Here is a 16,321-nt window from a genome sequence, read left to right as displayed (position 1 = left end):
CCCGTAGTGGTGATGGTGCACACGGTTTGCGCAAACCCCGGGCAGACAAGGAAGCACCTGGCTCGCGCGGAGTCCAGGAAGGCTTCGAGGCACGCGGTTTGCCCGGTGCCTGTGTCGGCGAGAGCGAGAGTACCCCATGCGGAGCCCCGACGAACCTCCCTGCGATGAAGTTGTTTCTGGCGATGTTGCTTTGGTTCATTCCTCTCCTTCTCCAAGGATTCCTTCGGGCTCGGAGATCCATGGGCAAGGTAAGTCCCTGCCTATAGCTAAGGATGGCTTAGGTGGTTTACCAGTTCATGCTGACATTCCCGGATCGTTGGCGGGTGTCAAAGAGGGTGTCTGTCCGGGGATCAATGTGATGAGCTCAATGACTGAGTCTTCGGAGTTCGTTGAAGAAGGAGTACTTGATTCCTTCATCCGTCGACATGCTAATTCTCGAGCGGGGCGATCGACCGACGCGTCCTTCTGTAGGGTACGTCGCGGTTCACTTGGAGAGCTTCCGGGCGGACTTGAGATTGCTTTTTCAGCCCGTTGTACATGAGCTCTTATCGCTCCTTAGGATCTATACAGTGCAATTGGTACCCTCCTAGTACCGCTTTCTATACGTCTGCCACATTCTATGGTTCGAGGCGGAGGACCCGTCTAGAAGGGTAATGGCCTACGACTTATGGCATCTATACCGGCTCCTTCAAGTGAATAAGAGGAGCTCGAGGCTACACTACCCATTCCCACAGTGTAACAAGGCGTTCGTCCATGACATGCCCAGAAAGAACAATCATTGGAAGTCGGCTTGGATATGGGTGTCTGAAAGTGCGACCGGATCTACTCCCTAAATCTTTGGAGGCTTTGTACCTACTGCGTTTGATGAGGTGGACCAAGCACGTTCGTCGTCCAAATGCTCGAAAGATGGATGGGTCGGGTTTCATATTACGAATTTTCCTTGGCCGTTGACTAGATCAAGTCGGGATGGTTTACCCCTTATCCTATCTTCTTGGCTTCGATGCCGGAGATGACCGCGAGGAGCGCCTCCTGCTGTTGGGGATGATGGTAGCATTTTTGTTCACGCGTGTATCCTGCTTGTGAAAGTATTTTCTAGTTTGATAACTTCTTTTTGTTCAGCGTTTCAGATATGACTCACTCGAGGCGACGTGCGAACCACTTCATGAGCGATGAACCGAAGAAGAACAAGAAGAAAGAGAAGATGAAGGTCCGGAAGGCAGCCTTGGAAGCCGGTATATGCATCGGTTTGCATGCCGGACGCGATCGCCCTTCACCTTCTTGGGATTGTGTTCCCGACGAGCGCCCTCATTTGGACTCCATGTCGGTGCCCAAGCCTAGGAGCTAGGGCAAGTGCCCTGTGGAAGACGATCAGCCTGCTTCAAGGGAAAACTCTGTGCGGCCCAATTCGACGGGCACGTCAAGGCTAGAAGACGCGAGCCAAGAGCTAAGCTAGTGCGCAGTATGAGTCGTTCAAAGGCTTTCCGCAAACTTCCTTGCCGACGAGGTTGGCCATTTTAGGAGCGTCTTATCTAACTCCCATACTGAGGCGGCTGCCATGGTGAGTTTTCTTTCTTCGTGAGGCAGGTGCTTGTTGGAATTGATCTAGGGTTAAGAAAATATTTAACGCTTCGAGCAAGCGGCAGAATTTTAAAATTTTTCTTTAATACAGGTAAACCGTTTTTACTAACCTAGACAAAGAGCAAGTACATATAAATTAAAACTATTAATGAGCATTATATGTTTACTATTCTTTGAGAAGCTTGAACGTTGAGAAGCCTTAGGAAGGTTGAAACGTTCGTCTCCCCTCGCAGCACGTCTCTCTTCTTTCCTCGGGAACTCGAGCAACCATGAAAGTTTCTATCATAAGAATCACTCGAGAAAGAAAGGATTTAGTGTGTGGACACTTTTAAACACGACGACTCAAGAAAAAATCTCAAAGTCGAAGAGCTAAAACACTAGGTCAAATGTGAACCTAGGTACCAAAACATAAACGAAAGTAAACTTAGAGAGAGAGAGAGGATCGGCCAAGACGTTCTAGAGAGAGAAGCTCTCAATCTCTAAAACTATTGATATGAATCAAATGAGAAGAATGAGGGCTCTATTTATAGGAGAGGTTTTACCTTAAATAAGGCAATTTCCTCTTCTATAGAATATCACATATTCATGAGCAAATATTTCCTCATTCTCTTTCTCATTTGGGCGGCCAAGAGAGCTTCTAGAAGGCTTGGATTTGTTTCCTCTTTTGCTGCCCTCTTGCTTGGCCGAATTTCCCTTCTCCTCATTGAGGAAATTTGTTTCCTCTTTTTCTTTTGGCAAGTATCTTCATACATTAATGCACAAAATAATCTCTCCTTTTTTTTATTGGGTTGGACGGCCATAGTGCATCTAGAATGAGCTTCTAGATGTTTCTTCATTTGTTCATGACAACATAAGAAAGGCCCATTAAGAATTTTCAAGTAAAATTCTATGAAATGAAATTAATTCTCAAGGCTCAATAATCTCTTCATGGCCGAGTGGTTTAAGTTTCATTTATCATCATATGACAATGTCAAAAAACTTATTGACATTCATTTCGTCCTATGTCCTAAAAGACAAAAATACCATTTAGACAATTTTCGTAAAACTCGTCTCGTTCTTGTTTTGACTTAGATTCTAGTTTAACTATTCCTACTCGATATGATTTGTGACAGTGACCTCATGGATCCAAATGAACAAAGCTTGAGCTAAAATACTTGGACTCAAAGTTTCACAAACTTTTTCCAAGTTTAGCTTAATGTCAACTAACTCCACTAAAGAGTTGACACTGAGAATCTCTCGGTTCAAATGAATTTATTTTCTACTCAAGAATTCAACTAAATTGTGATGAGTTGATCCACTGAATACTATCTATGTTTACCCTTCATGAATATCATCAGCTAGTCGGGATTTTACAAAATTACCATTTTACTCTTCTAGCTGTTATTTCCTCAACTCTTTTGTCACTTGTGAATAAGTTATAAGCAAGGTATTGACGAGGAGCTAACAAGTCACATTGTTTCATCCAAAATAGTCATTACTCAATTTGGACACTGGCCAGTTCATTTATTCACATTCCAAGGAACAGAGCATGAGGTGATATACATTGCATTTCAGCAATCTTGTACATGAATTCCATATCTATGAGATCTTCACAAAGTTACTCATGACATCTTCATAACTTAGTACTTCACCAATAGGTCCTGTTCGGAATCACATAGTGAGTCCGAACTCTGACTTTCTCAAATGAGAATACGTAAGTTATGAAATGACATGTCTCATTTCAGGATTAAGGTAAGCATGATGTAATTCATACGTAGTGAATTCGAGACATGAGAGGTTAAATGGTTTGTTCTTATTTTGTCTCTAGAAGTGCACTGGTCAATTCAGTACATTCGGAAGATACCTAGAAGAACTATAGAGTCTCTAACTCTCAATGTCCCAAAACCAGACATCATAGATTCTCCTAACAATCATACTGAGATCAATAGTCCTTTGATCATTAGATTGCGAATATATTGTTTTAAGCAAAATATGAAGAGCTTGTTCATGCAAATCTACATTTGTCTCTTCATAAGTTGTTAAGTTTGTTTATGGACTAAAGACTAAGGTTTTATCATAAAGCTTTAAACAGACAAGGAAGAATGAATGAATGTTTCAACTTTTATTAATAAATAAGCAATTACAAGAAAGAGTCTTCGTGAGACTATATTACATCAAATGTACATAAGTAAAGACTACAACTCTTCTTGTGGGCACCATTGACAACACTGCTGATTTTCTTACCCACCTTGTCTTTTGCCAGATTCTCGTGAGGTCCTTACATGTAGACCTTTGTGCCCGCTGTGACCTCAGGGAGATCCACGACCTGGAGAAGAAGCTTCGATATGCTCGCCAAGAGCTAGGCATACTCAGACTCACCTAGAGCTAGAGAAGAAGTCAGAGGGTTCGCCTGCTGACGCAACCGAGATCCGAAAGCTTTGTTTAGACATGGCCACATCAATGACAGAGAGAGACTTCTTTCGGGGCGAGCTTGATCGCAGTACTCGGGCTATTGTGGAGGAGAAGGCTGCGTTCTGGCCGTGCATGGTGAGTCATTTGAGGCTCACAGCCGTGAGGTTATGTTTCTCCAAAAGGAGAACGACACATTTAAGAAGGAGGTCGAGGACCTTAGATGGCTGTTCGAGAAGTTAGACGGTGAATTTTGATCGAGGGGCTATGAGCTTGCCCTCCTCCAATGAGAGCTTGAGGATGACCGGAAGGAGCGGGATGAGGCTTAATGCGAGTTTTTGGCGTCCGAGATTCGGGTGTCTGTTCACCAGATTTCTGCAGAGAAAGCCATGAGATCTGCCACTCGCTTTGAGGTAGACTTAGCTACCAAACAAGAGGCAGCGGCCCATTTGATGCCCGAGCTCTTGGGGAGCGTGACACCTTTTCTCGCCTAGTCAGGGAACTCGAGGAAGGGAGGCGGATCGTGGATGAGATGCGAGCCAATTTTCCTGTGGCGGCGTAGCTGAAGGCGTATGATGCCGCTGTCTTGTACCACGATCGGATGATCGCGGAGAATGCTCGGTATCCCTTTACTCATGCTTTCTTCAACACTCAGTTCCCGCCGCCTAACGATCACAGACATTTTCCTCCTTCGCCAGACCCATATGCTTTTGGCATTGATTTTGAGGGGGCGAGCCCAGAGGATGAGTAGTTTTCTATTTTTTTCTTTAGCTTTTGTTCACGCCTTGTTTGGCATACTTTCTTTTTTGACCTGTAATTTGTTATTTAGACTCTTTTCTCCTTATATTCGAAGCTTGGTCTTTTCTTTTCTTTTTGCTTGCTATTACCATTGCACTGAATGGTAAGTCTTTTCGTTTTTTGTTTGCATAAGGTATTGTGGAGATCCTTGCTACCTTGGGACTTGCTCATGAGTCTTCAGGCACTTTGGTTTTTCATGTCTATGAATTTTGTCACCAAAAACCCTAAAGTTTATCGAGCGCAGAGTTATGACGTCGGCTCTTGTATGTGTACTCGTCCGGGGGGGCGTAGTCTTTCGACGCTGCCTTTGCTCGAACTATGGTGGGTTGCAAGTCTTTTTGGGATGTAGTCTTTTGACGCTGCCCATCCAAGGTTCGTTAGTTGGACCTTAGCGACCTAGTCATGTGCTTATAGACTGTGAGCATTGTTTGTGATTTGGACGTTTCAATGTCTTTTAGTGACCAGCCCGATGTGCATAAGTTGTGAGCCTTGTTTATGCCTAGGACATTTTGGTGCCTTTCGTGATCATCTTGGTGCGCATAAGTTGTTAACCTTGTACGCCTTGGATGCTTTGATCATTTTTGTGACAAGCCCGGTGCACATAGGTTGTTAACCTTGTATGCGTTGGACGTTTTGGCAATTTTTTATCGCGCGTAGTGCGTATATCTCTTTGCCCCCAGTCCTTTACAAGACTATGTGGGCTTGTGAAGGATTACAACAATAGAAGATAATCCAACAAAAAAGTGATGCTTAAAAAATAATTGTTAAAAAGTAACCTAAAGATTAGGAAATTATATGGCCTTTGGCCCAAATGCAAATGAAAGGCCGAGACGTGATTCTCGGGTAGGTCTCGTTCGTTGTTGTTAACTTTTCATCTGTGTGAAATTGTTGATGAGAGGTCATCTGTGTGAAGTTGTTGTTGACTTTCAGTCCAGGCTCATTGTCTCGGAACCCAAGTTCATCGTTTTTTGGTTTTTGTCCTTTACTCTGGACGACGACCTGCTCTAGCTTGACACAATCTCCAAGCCCTTGGTGTGAATGCCAAGTTTGGGGAAGAGGTGGAGTGAGCTTTTTTTCACCGTCGTAGGAGAAATCCTTGTTCCCCAAATCACTGCATGCTATTGCTCCTTCGAGGGCAAGTTTGTCGCCCATTGGATGCAGCACGTACGAGATACCTTTTGGTTCCCTTACAAGACGTCAATATCTTGTTGAGCGTGGAATACCCAATTATTGCGTTGTAGGGAGTCTCTTTTTCTACCACCAAGAACTCGACCATACAGGTTGCCTTGGGCCCCTTGTTTGCGTCGAAGGAGACTGGAAGCATTACCTATCCTTTTGTGATTACCCTTTTTCCGGTGAAACTGAAGAGAGGAGTGCAAACCAGTGTGGTCCCTACTCATCCTAAGCTCATTTTCTTGAAGGCCTCTTTGTAAAGGATGTCAGCGGCGTTTCTATTGTCAACCAGGACCCTTTTTACCAGGTTGTTAGCGGCTTAAATGGTCACCACAATAGCGTCGTTGTGGGGGTGTACCAGCCATTGGGCCTCCTCCTTGATAAAGTGAATAGACAGGTGCAAGTAGCTGGATCATCTTTGATGAGAGCGGGGAAGTTCACATACTTGGCTGACTCCACTTGTCGGACATATCTCTTGAGCTTGTTGTTGGAGTAGCCTGTGTGTGGTTCGCCAAAGATTGTGTTGATGACATTTAACGGGATCGTGTCGTATCTCATGTTGTCTCTGTCAATGCTAATATGGATGTCGTCCATCTTTTTGAGCCATTGGGCTGATTCCTTTGCCGCACCCTTCTTCTTCTTCGGCTTCTTGGCCCCATCGACCATTCAGGATGATGAATTCTTTGAGATCGCCATCTTGGATTAGCCGTTCTATCTGCCTCATGAGTTGGAAGTAATCGGCGGTGAGGCGACCGTGATCTTGGTGGAACTCGCAAAACTTAGTACAGTCTCGGCGGTCAGGATCTTTTCCCAGGGGAGCAAGCGTTGTGAATTTTTTTCGAGCTAGTGCGACTACACGCGGTCGGGTGTGATGTTGAGAGGAGTGAAGTCCGAGAATTTTCGGAAGGTATCAACCAATGGCTGAGGTGGCCTTTGAATTCTCCCTCTAGCTCTCCTCTTTTGAGGAGCAAAGCAGTCTCGGCCGGACTCACTCCTCTTTCTTATCCCGCCGTCGATATGCTTCCGATTGTTGAAGTATTCATCCATCCCTATGTGCATAGTCCTCCATGCCATGAGTTCGGGGACCGTCTTTAGAGGACTTGCCACTATGGCGGTGATGGCGTATTCGTCATCAAATCAGTCAACCTTGTTTGATTCCTCGGTGAACCTAGCGAGGTATTTTCCGAGGGGTTCCTTCTCTCCTTGCCTGATAGAGCAGATGCACCTTGTCCTTCTTTCTAACTTGGGATTTTGCGAACTGAGTGTGGAACTATTTTTGTAACTCCTCCAATGAGTCGATCGTTCACGTAGGCAGGCCTTTGAACCAGTCATACCCTGCCCCAGTCAGGGTGAGGCTGAAGACTTGGCATCATGGCCGGAGAGTATGACCGATCGTCATCCACATACGGCATTGTTGGATGTGGTCCATGGGATCCTCAATCCCATTCTAACGAATGGGAGGCAGAGAGAATCTGACATGGTACTCATCCACGATGATGTTCGCCCCAAAGAGTGAATACGCCTCTTCCATCATGCCTTGTGTCGCAAGATTGGTCAGACGATTCTCCTATACCTCTCTTACCTCGTTATGGAGGCTTTTCATCATCGTTTCATAATCTGCCGCCACCAGAGGTAGGGTTGGTAGGCCGCCCTCGTTTGATGAGGCTTGATCAAGCGGGTTTCCTGTGTGACCCGCCCGTTGCGAGTTGCTTTTTAAGGGGGCGGATTTCACGGGATATCCCATCGCGCGTTGAGATGTTGCCTCAGGTCCTCTCCATGAGAAGGTGGCCTGGGCTATTTCAGTGAACGGGATCGAAAAATCGTCGAACCCCGGTGCTATCGACTTCCCTTGCTTCGGGGCCGAGCCTATCGAAGGCGGAGCGACGAGAGTCGTTGTCTTGACAGCCTCTCCTACTTTGGCTTGGTGCGGGAATCCTTGAGATGTGCGTGGGAGTCTCAAAGCGCTCGACTCCATGGGGAGGAGCGCGTGCATTTTCCCCGTTGGGGGCTTCGTTCTCTCGTTCGACCCTAGGGGAGTTATCCTAGCCGTGCAAGAAGTCTTGTAGGAGCGGGTTGTTGCCATGGACTCAGAGGAACATCCCCATTAGCTTGTTCATTCGTCCCTCTACCCGAGATGCCCACTGGTCCCGAGGGTCGGTTTATGGAGACGAGACACTTTGAGCGGTCTCGCTGTGTTTGTCTTGATCGTTCTCGTCCTGCATGTTGTCGGGCTCAACATGGTTATTTCTGGGCTCGACGGCATGAGCATTGTTCTCGAGCCTCAATTGGGCTCGAGTGTTAGAGGACATGGCACTGCTAGGCCTGCAAGCTCCTCCTCGGGTGTAGTTGCATGGTGGCATTGTCAGGGCTTAACCCTTGAGAAGGGACGGGGTCTCGTGGAGAGACTTGGTTGTGAAGAGGCGAGAGGTATCAATGGGAGGCCTCTGGTTTGTGGTTTTCGGAGAGAGCACGTGAGTGTTTTCGTGACCCCTTCTTCTAGCGTCTAAATGTTAATGCTCGAAATCGGGTCAACACTGAAGAGCATCGACGATTCAGCACAGGGCCGGATCTGAGGCTGCACATAGGCTGGGTGTCACCAAACGCCTGAGATCGCCGACCTCCAAAGGATGGTTAGGGGTCTATTATGTTTGTCACTTGTGAGAGGAAACAAACTTGAACTAGAAGGATCCGGAAGGTTTTTCTTCGGTGACATTAAATTTTATCAATATACCCTTCAATATATCCTTATTTCTAATATATAATTATTATTTTTTTTACGGAAACCAGAAGATTTTATTACTGCTCACTGCAAGCTAGGACCAAATCGCTCAAAACCGGTTCAACAATACATGACGGTGGTTCATTCAACCACGTTGCATAATTAGGATAAGAAACATTACATTTTGCTAAGGAATGAGCAACGATATTTCCAGAACGCCTAACAAAATTGAATGTAGAGGGGGTCTGATCCGTGAGATTTAGAATATCATCGACAATGAAACCTTCCTCGTTCGCCATGGGCTACTTCAAACTAAGGAGAGTTATAGCTGCTTTGGAATCAGATTCAAACTCACACAGAAAGAAACTCAACCTCTTGGCAAACCTGATCCCTTCCCGCAGCGCTACGAGTTCTGCGCCAAGCACCGTAGACGAGTTTTGCTGAAGGCGGCGATAATGTTACCGTCTTTGTATGTGATGCAGCCACCAGTATTCATGAACAGGCCATCCGCGGGGAAGGCAGCGTCCACATTCATTTTCCAAGGGCGGAGCTTTGGCGGAGTCAAAGTTGTCCGATCGGGCTTGACCGACATAGCTCGGCGGGCTGCTGTAGAGCTCAAAGTCTTCCTGAACCGCTGAGGCTCTCGTAAAGGAATGATGTAAGTCACTGTGGTCACCGTGCGTAAGCTTATTTCTCTGGTTCCAAATATCCCATAGCATGGTGCCAAGAAGCCCATAATTTCGGTCCGAAAGGGTCTTCGAAACATCAGAGATGATATCACTAAGGCGTTTATGTGGGCTGATATCTCGAATGTGCTCAAACGGAGAGTTAACCCAAGCCTCTTCTACCAAGGGGCAGAAGATAAGAGCGTGGGCAGAAGAATCCATCGCATAGCTACACATCAGGCAGTCAGCGGGGACCGGTATATGTCGCATCGCCACTACTACAAATGTTGGATTATACAACCCACTTTCTACAACGCTTAAAATAAGTATGGTAGAAACTAGGGATTCTACAACGCTTATGACAAGCGTTGTAGAAACTTGGTGTTTCTACAATGCTTATGGATAAGCGTTGTAGAAACTAGGTGTTTCTACAACGCATATGGATAAGCGTTGTAGAAACTTTGTGTTTCTACAACGCTTATGTATAAGCGTTGTAGAAACTGGGTGTTTCTACAACGCTTCTGCCTAATCGTTGTAGAATTAAATATATTTCAGATTTCCCACAACGCTTTAACAATCCGTTGTAGAAAGATTCCCATGGGTAGGAATAATCTCTTGGCAGGCCCGCCATAGAAAGATCTTGATTTTTGGAGGGAGTCGAAGGGACCACACTTTACGCCATATGTCTTCATCCTTTTTCACTGAGGGACCTACCTCTTGAGCGTCCTCACTGAACTCTCTTGCTTTGTGATAGCCACTTCGAACGGTGTAGAGGCCTCGCTTATCGAAATGCCATATAATGGAGTCCGTATGTGCTCCCCGTGGTCTGGCCAAGGAAAGAATCTTCTCGGCCTCAAAAGGCTGGACATTATCTCTAATTAGTTGAACATTCCACTCCCCGGATTCCTGAAGGAGTGAACTCACCGTGGACCGAGGGTCAAGGAGGGGAGGCGATTGAACTTTGAAACTCGAGGGAGAGGGAATCCACCTATCGCTGCAGATCGAGGTATGATCCCCGCTGATTAATTAGAGGGGAGGTATGATCCACCTAACTAAACTAAACTGGCTATCTAATTAACTTTCTAATTAATTAGAGTACATATAAGAATATAAATAAATGAACTAACCTCTTGAAGAGCCGACGAGCAAGGACGGTGGCTTGAGGCTGTGAGCGACGGAGCAACGGAAAAAAGCTCGGGGTTGCGGTGAGGCGTGCTCGGACGAAGCGAAAGAGGCTGTCGGAGTGGGACTGTCTCGCAGCGAGAGGCACCGAGAGCCTGTTTTGGGCAGCGAGGCTCGGCAGCGGGACTAGGCTGAGACAACAAGAGACGGGACAAAGAGTTAAATTGAGAGGAAGAGAGAGAGAGAGAGATTGAGAGGTACACTAAGAGAGAGAGAGATTACCGGCTGGAACTGAGAGCAGCGTCGACGGAGAGAAGCGCGGAGAAGGCTCTGCACCACACCGGAGCTGGTGACTGCGACGGGGTGGCCGGAGAGAGAGGGGGCAGTGGCGGCGGTCCTCGTGACGGAGGCTGAGAGAGAGAGGGTCGTGGCGGCGGTCGGAGGAGCGTAGTGGTGGCGGCGGCGACGGGGTGGCCGGAGAGAGAGAGGGCAGTGGCGGCGAGAGGTTGGAGGTTGGAGTGGTGGCTGCGACGGGGTGGCCGGAGAGAGAGAGGGCAGTGGCGGTCGGAGGAGCGTAGTGGTGGCGGCGGCGACGGGGTGGTGGCGGCGACGAGGTGGGAGAGAAGGAGAGAGTCGGAGACAGAGAGATAGAGGCGCAGAGGTTTTTTTGGGCGAATTTTGGTGTTTGAATGAAAACCCATCGAGCTTGCTTTATATATAAAGACTTTTAAATTTGGGTGCGACTTTGTCGCACCCAATGACACCTTTGGGTGCGACTAAGTCGCACTCAATGACCTGTGTCAGTGGTTTCGGGTGCGACAAAGTCGCACCCAATGACATTTTGTAAAAAAGGGGGAAGTTTTGGCCACCGAAATTTTTTTAGACATTTAGGTGCGACTTAGTCGCACCTATAACTTTGGAGACAGTATTGGGTGCGACTAAGTCGCACCCAATAGTAGTACCACACTATTGGGTGCGACTAGTCGCACCCAAATTCAAAAAATTTCCCGAAAATTTTTCAGCGCTTAATTGATTTTTGAGTCCGACTATTCGCACCTGAAAGTCTTTTTGGTGCGACTTTTAGGTGCGAATAGTCGCACCCAAAAGTCAACCGCACCGGAAAACTGTATTTGTAGTAGTGCTCCATCTCCACCCATTGTTGAGAAGCTCTATTCCCTAGAGGAGGCTACGCCAAACGTAGGAGCAGCCAGCCTTCTCTTTGCCGTCGAGGATATTAGAGCCAGGAAAATACTTCCCAGCCATCACCCTCGTAGCCAAAGATTCGGGATTCCTCGCAAGTCTCCAAACCTGCTTCGCCAAGAGAGCTTGGTTGAAGTCTCGCAGACTCCGAAAACCAAGGCCACCCTCCTTTTTGGCTCGACATAACCTCTTCCAGCTTTGCCAATGTAACCTCTTTGCGGAACCGTCCATACCCCACCAAAAGTCTGCACAAGCTTTCTCGATCTCGTCTCGCACACCGTCCGGGATCTTAAAAGTACTCATCGTGTAAGTCGGTATTGATTGGAGAACCGACTTGATGAGGGTCTCTCGTCCGTCCCATCGAGAAGAGCTTCTGGCTCCAGCCGCTGATCCTCTTCACCACTCTCGTTCGGAGGTAACTGAATTGCACGTTCTTGGACCGCATAGAGAAGGTGGGCAGCCCTCGATAGATCTCCAACCCCGATGGGGGTAACTCCCAGAATTGTCTTAACCTCATTCACATGATTAGGCGACGTGTTTTGCGAGAAAGAGATGGCGGATTTCTCCATGTTCACAAGCTGCCCCGAGGCCTTGGAATAGACGTTGATGCACTGGAGTATGGCTCGACTCTCGCTTGCCAACGCCTTAAAGAAGACTAAGTTGTCGTCGGCGAAGAAGAGATAGGAAATAGGGGGGCTTTCCTTCGCAATCTGGACGCCATGAAGACAGCCTTGCTGGACCTGGTCGTGTATCAAAGCCGAGAAACCTTGAGCACATAAAATATATAATTATTTTATTGTATAATAATACAGACTTATAAATTAAAATAATATAGAATTACTCTCTCTCTCTCTCTCTCTCTCTCTCTAACAACACACACTCTTCCACACATAAAAAATAATAATAATAAAATTAAAAAAAAAACGCATCATTCGCATACTTGCTATGTTTTTACTTTTCTAACTTTTTTTTTCTTCCAAAAAATAATTCATTAATCCCAGTGGGCAAACCAGGAGCATCAGAAGCACTCCAATACATGAAGCACTGTTGTTGAGTACCCACTTATTCCATCGGCAAAAGAATTACATATTCTAATGATGCAAATAAACTTCAAAGTCACAAATCCATCAGACTTTAGTAAAATACAAGAAAAAATAGAAGATATGCCCAAGAGAGATACACTTTTGTATCTTGCAGAGTTTCGAGTAGAGTTTTGCTAGTAGAATTTTCCATTCACCCTCAATAACAGTTCTGAATTAAGGTCATGATTTCACCGACGATAAAGTTCTCGTCTAGTCTAACTTCCTTAAAAGAGGAAGCGCCGCCAATTTTCTCGGGTACACTTCCGTTGAACATGTTTTGACTCAATTCGAGATTGAGTAAAATCTTCAACTCTCTGATGGTCGTCGGAATAGCACCGGCAAGCGAGTTCTTTGACAAGTTCAGGAACGTCAAGCCTCTCAAAGATTTGAGGCTCACGATTTCGCCGGAGAGAGAGTTGTGGGAGAAATCCGAGGATGAATCCGATGGCGATGGCGGTTGGGTGAGATTCCAGACCGGCGAATTTCTCCGGTTCAGACCTTGCCGTTTCTTGTTCATTGTTCATGGTCGATCTCCTCTATTAAAACGTGCTCACCCGCCGATGGAAAGCCACGACTTCCAACTCTAAAATCGTGTTAAACAAATGAAAAATAAAAAAAACAAACAAATATATATATATATATATATATATATATATATATATATATATATATATATATATATATTAAGATTACTATAATACTATCACACGTGTTCAAAAAAATAACAGCAAAAATTGACGTAAGGATAATTTGTGAAAAACTTCAAAAGCATGAGATAAACGGTTATTAAAAAAAATATGATAAACATTGTTACAGACCGTATAGTTTAAGGGGCAAAAATAAAATTTATCCTTAATTTAATTTGGACCACTCTTCATAACGTGATGAGAGTAAGACAACACAAACTTATCTAGTAATTCATTAAAGGGAAAATAACACATTTATACAATGTGTTTTAGTGAAATGTCGAGTTTAACCTTCGGTTTTCAAAAATGTCGAGTTCATACCCTCTGTTTAACTAAAATGACGAAATTATACCATCTGTTTAACTAAAATAACGAAATTATATACCCTGAAATGAATAACAGAGTCACAAATCTCTCTTTCATTGATATTAACTCTTATATATGAAAAACCGAATCAAATCTAAATCAGTATCCTAACTTCCAAATTCTCAATTTTGAAATAAAAATAGCCTTAAATTGAAATTAAATAATAAAACTCATACTTCCTAAGAAATGACTTCATTCTGTGTTCGAATTGTAACTCTAAATCCTGGATTCTCTGTTCGAATAGGCGATTTTGATTACTATCAACTATCGATGTTTACCCCATTTGCCTCTTTCTGTGTTCTTCACGATTAATTAAGAGATTGTTGTTTATTTTTTAGTTTTTAAATAAATTACATATATTGCGCGAATGAATAAAGATAATTGGTGTTTATGTATAAATATTATAGTCAACGTCAATGAAAAGTCAATAAAAAGAATATTCGTGACACTGTTGTCTATTTCAGGGTATAATTTCGTCGTTTTAGTTAAACATAGGGTATAATTTCGTCATTTTTGTTAAACAAATGGTATGAACTCGACATTTTTGAAAACCGAGGGTTAAACTCGACATTTCACTAAAATACAGGGTATAATTGTGTTATTTTACCTTCATTAAAAGTGAAAAGATGTAGGAATTCATTAAAAGTGAAAAATCAATCAAATGCACAGGAATCAAATTTATATTCACGTACAGTGGGCCAGCCTAATCTAAATGGGGCCTAAGACAATAATCAAAATTGTACCTTGAATATAATCAAAGTAAAAAAAAAAAAAAAAAAAAAAAAAAAAAAGGGTCTCTTTTAATAAAGATATTTGATAACTAGGCCTAAATCTGACCCAAATTAAACGTCTAAATTATGATAAATTTATTTTTTTAGAGAAAATATGATAAACTTTTGTAACTGTGCAAGTAGTTTAATTTTATCTTATAAAGTCTATCAAAAAAAAGGTATGACCAGATTAAAGCTTATTTCCAAGTATAGTTCCGTATAAATATAGTTCAGTATATTATACTAATTGCCAATAATATGGTTCTTTAATAAAAAAAAAAAAAAATAGGTAACTAGCCAATTAAAACGTTTGAGATTGCTATATAACTAATGTTTCGTAAATTTTAGGTAAATAGTCACAAACATGACGTGGTATTTTTGGTTCGCCATTTTATTAAAATAAAAGGTGGGGTATTAAGGTATAAGCCCTCAAGCCCTGCCCGGTCTGACCCCTCAAAATAGACAAAATCGTGCCCGGCTCGGACCCTAATTAGGCCCGTTTGAGCCCAACCTGTTTTTTTTTTTAAAATAACGTACTATTTTTGTTTCATATTTATGTTTTTATGTATAAAAAAACTACTTTTGACACAAAAATTTAATTTTATTAATGATATTAATGTTTTTTAGAAAGATATTATTTGTTGTTTTAATTAAAATTGTATTTGTTTCACTTAAAAAAAATATTTTTTGTAATAATTTTTCATGATTATAATTTGGGTTTTCCGAGGCCCAATTTAGGCCCTTTTCAAGCTCGGGCCCTCGGCCCCGACGAGGGTCAATGGCTTAATTCTGGTTTGGGCCCATGCTCATATTCCTTAGGGCCAACCCTCCAATAAAAAGGTTTGGGTCGGGCCCGTGCCTTGTTTGGGCTTGAAGAAAAAGGGTCGGGCCGGCTCGGCCTAACCCTTTTGACACCCTATTGTGAGAAATAAATAATATATTATTTATATTTGTTGTTACGTGTGTTGTTGACTTATTTTTATGGCAAGTGTGTCGGGAAGATGTCGGGAAACGTATTCCAAGAAATGTTGAGATATCTTGATCATTGTGTGCAGAACTTTATTTATGGCAAGTTTTCTGTTTCACCAGAATGATTTGCGGAAGACCTTTTACATATATTTTCTCCGCGTAAATGGGTAAAACCCTATTTCTTCTTCTAGGGTTGTTGACTATTATAAAAGAAAAAGGTCATGTCCTTAGTAGTCTTGACGAATTCATTCACACGATTAGGGTTCTTAAAACTAGAAGATCTATGGACTGAGAAACAATTAATTGGTGTGTGTGGTGTGACTCTCTAGACGCTATTCCTGGTTCATTGAGCGTTATAGCGTTGTTTGGGTTTTGTGATTTCGTGATTGAGTAAGCGTTGACATCGAATAATACCAAACACTTTGGAGACTGTTTGAGAGTGGAAGTAAGGGAATCTCATGTTCAGGGGAGCCTGAGTTCACGGTAGTAATAGTAATATGGCATTGAGACGGGGATAGTTTATATAACACCATTGTGTATTATTGACTATTTTTCATATAGTGAATTTTCTTTCCACTGGGCAAACGGCAGAATAGGTGCGTTGCACCAACTAGGTTATCATTTTTTTGTGAGAAAATGGCGGCATAAATACCTGATGTTTGCGGGTTGTTGCACTTATATACCTATAGTCTAAAAGTCGCGGGAAAAATACTTAATGTTGACTTTTTGTATCTCCGTCGCTACTAAGCCGTTAACTTTGGATGTCAATGACACATGTCAAAATCTGGTAATTTTGATAATTAAA

Source organism: Urtica dioica, chromosome 2 (assembly GCF_054948205.1).
Source record: "Urtica dioica subsp. dioica isolate 48M chromosome 2, U.dioica_male_clone48M_v1_H2, whole genome shotgun sequence".
In the NCBI taxonomy this organism is placed as follows: domain Eukaryota; kingdom Viridiplantae; phylum Streptophyta; class Magnoliopsida; order Rosales; family Urticaceae; genus Urtica; species Urtica dioica.
Note: the sequence above shows the minus strand (reverse complement) of the source record.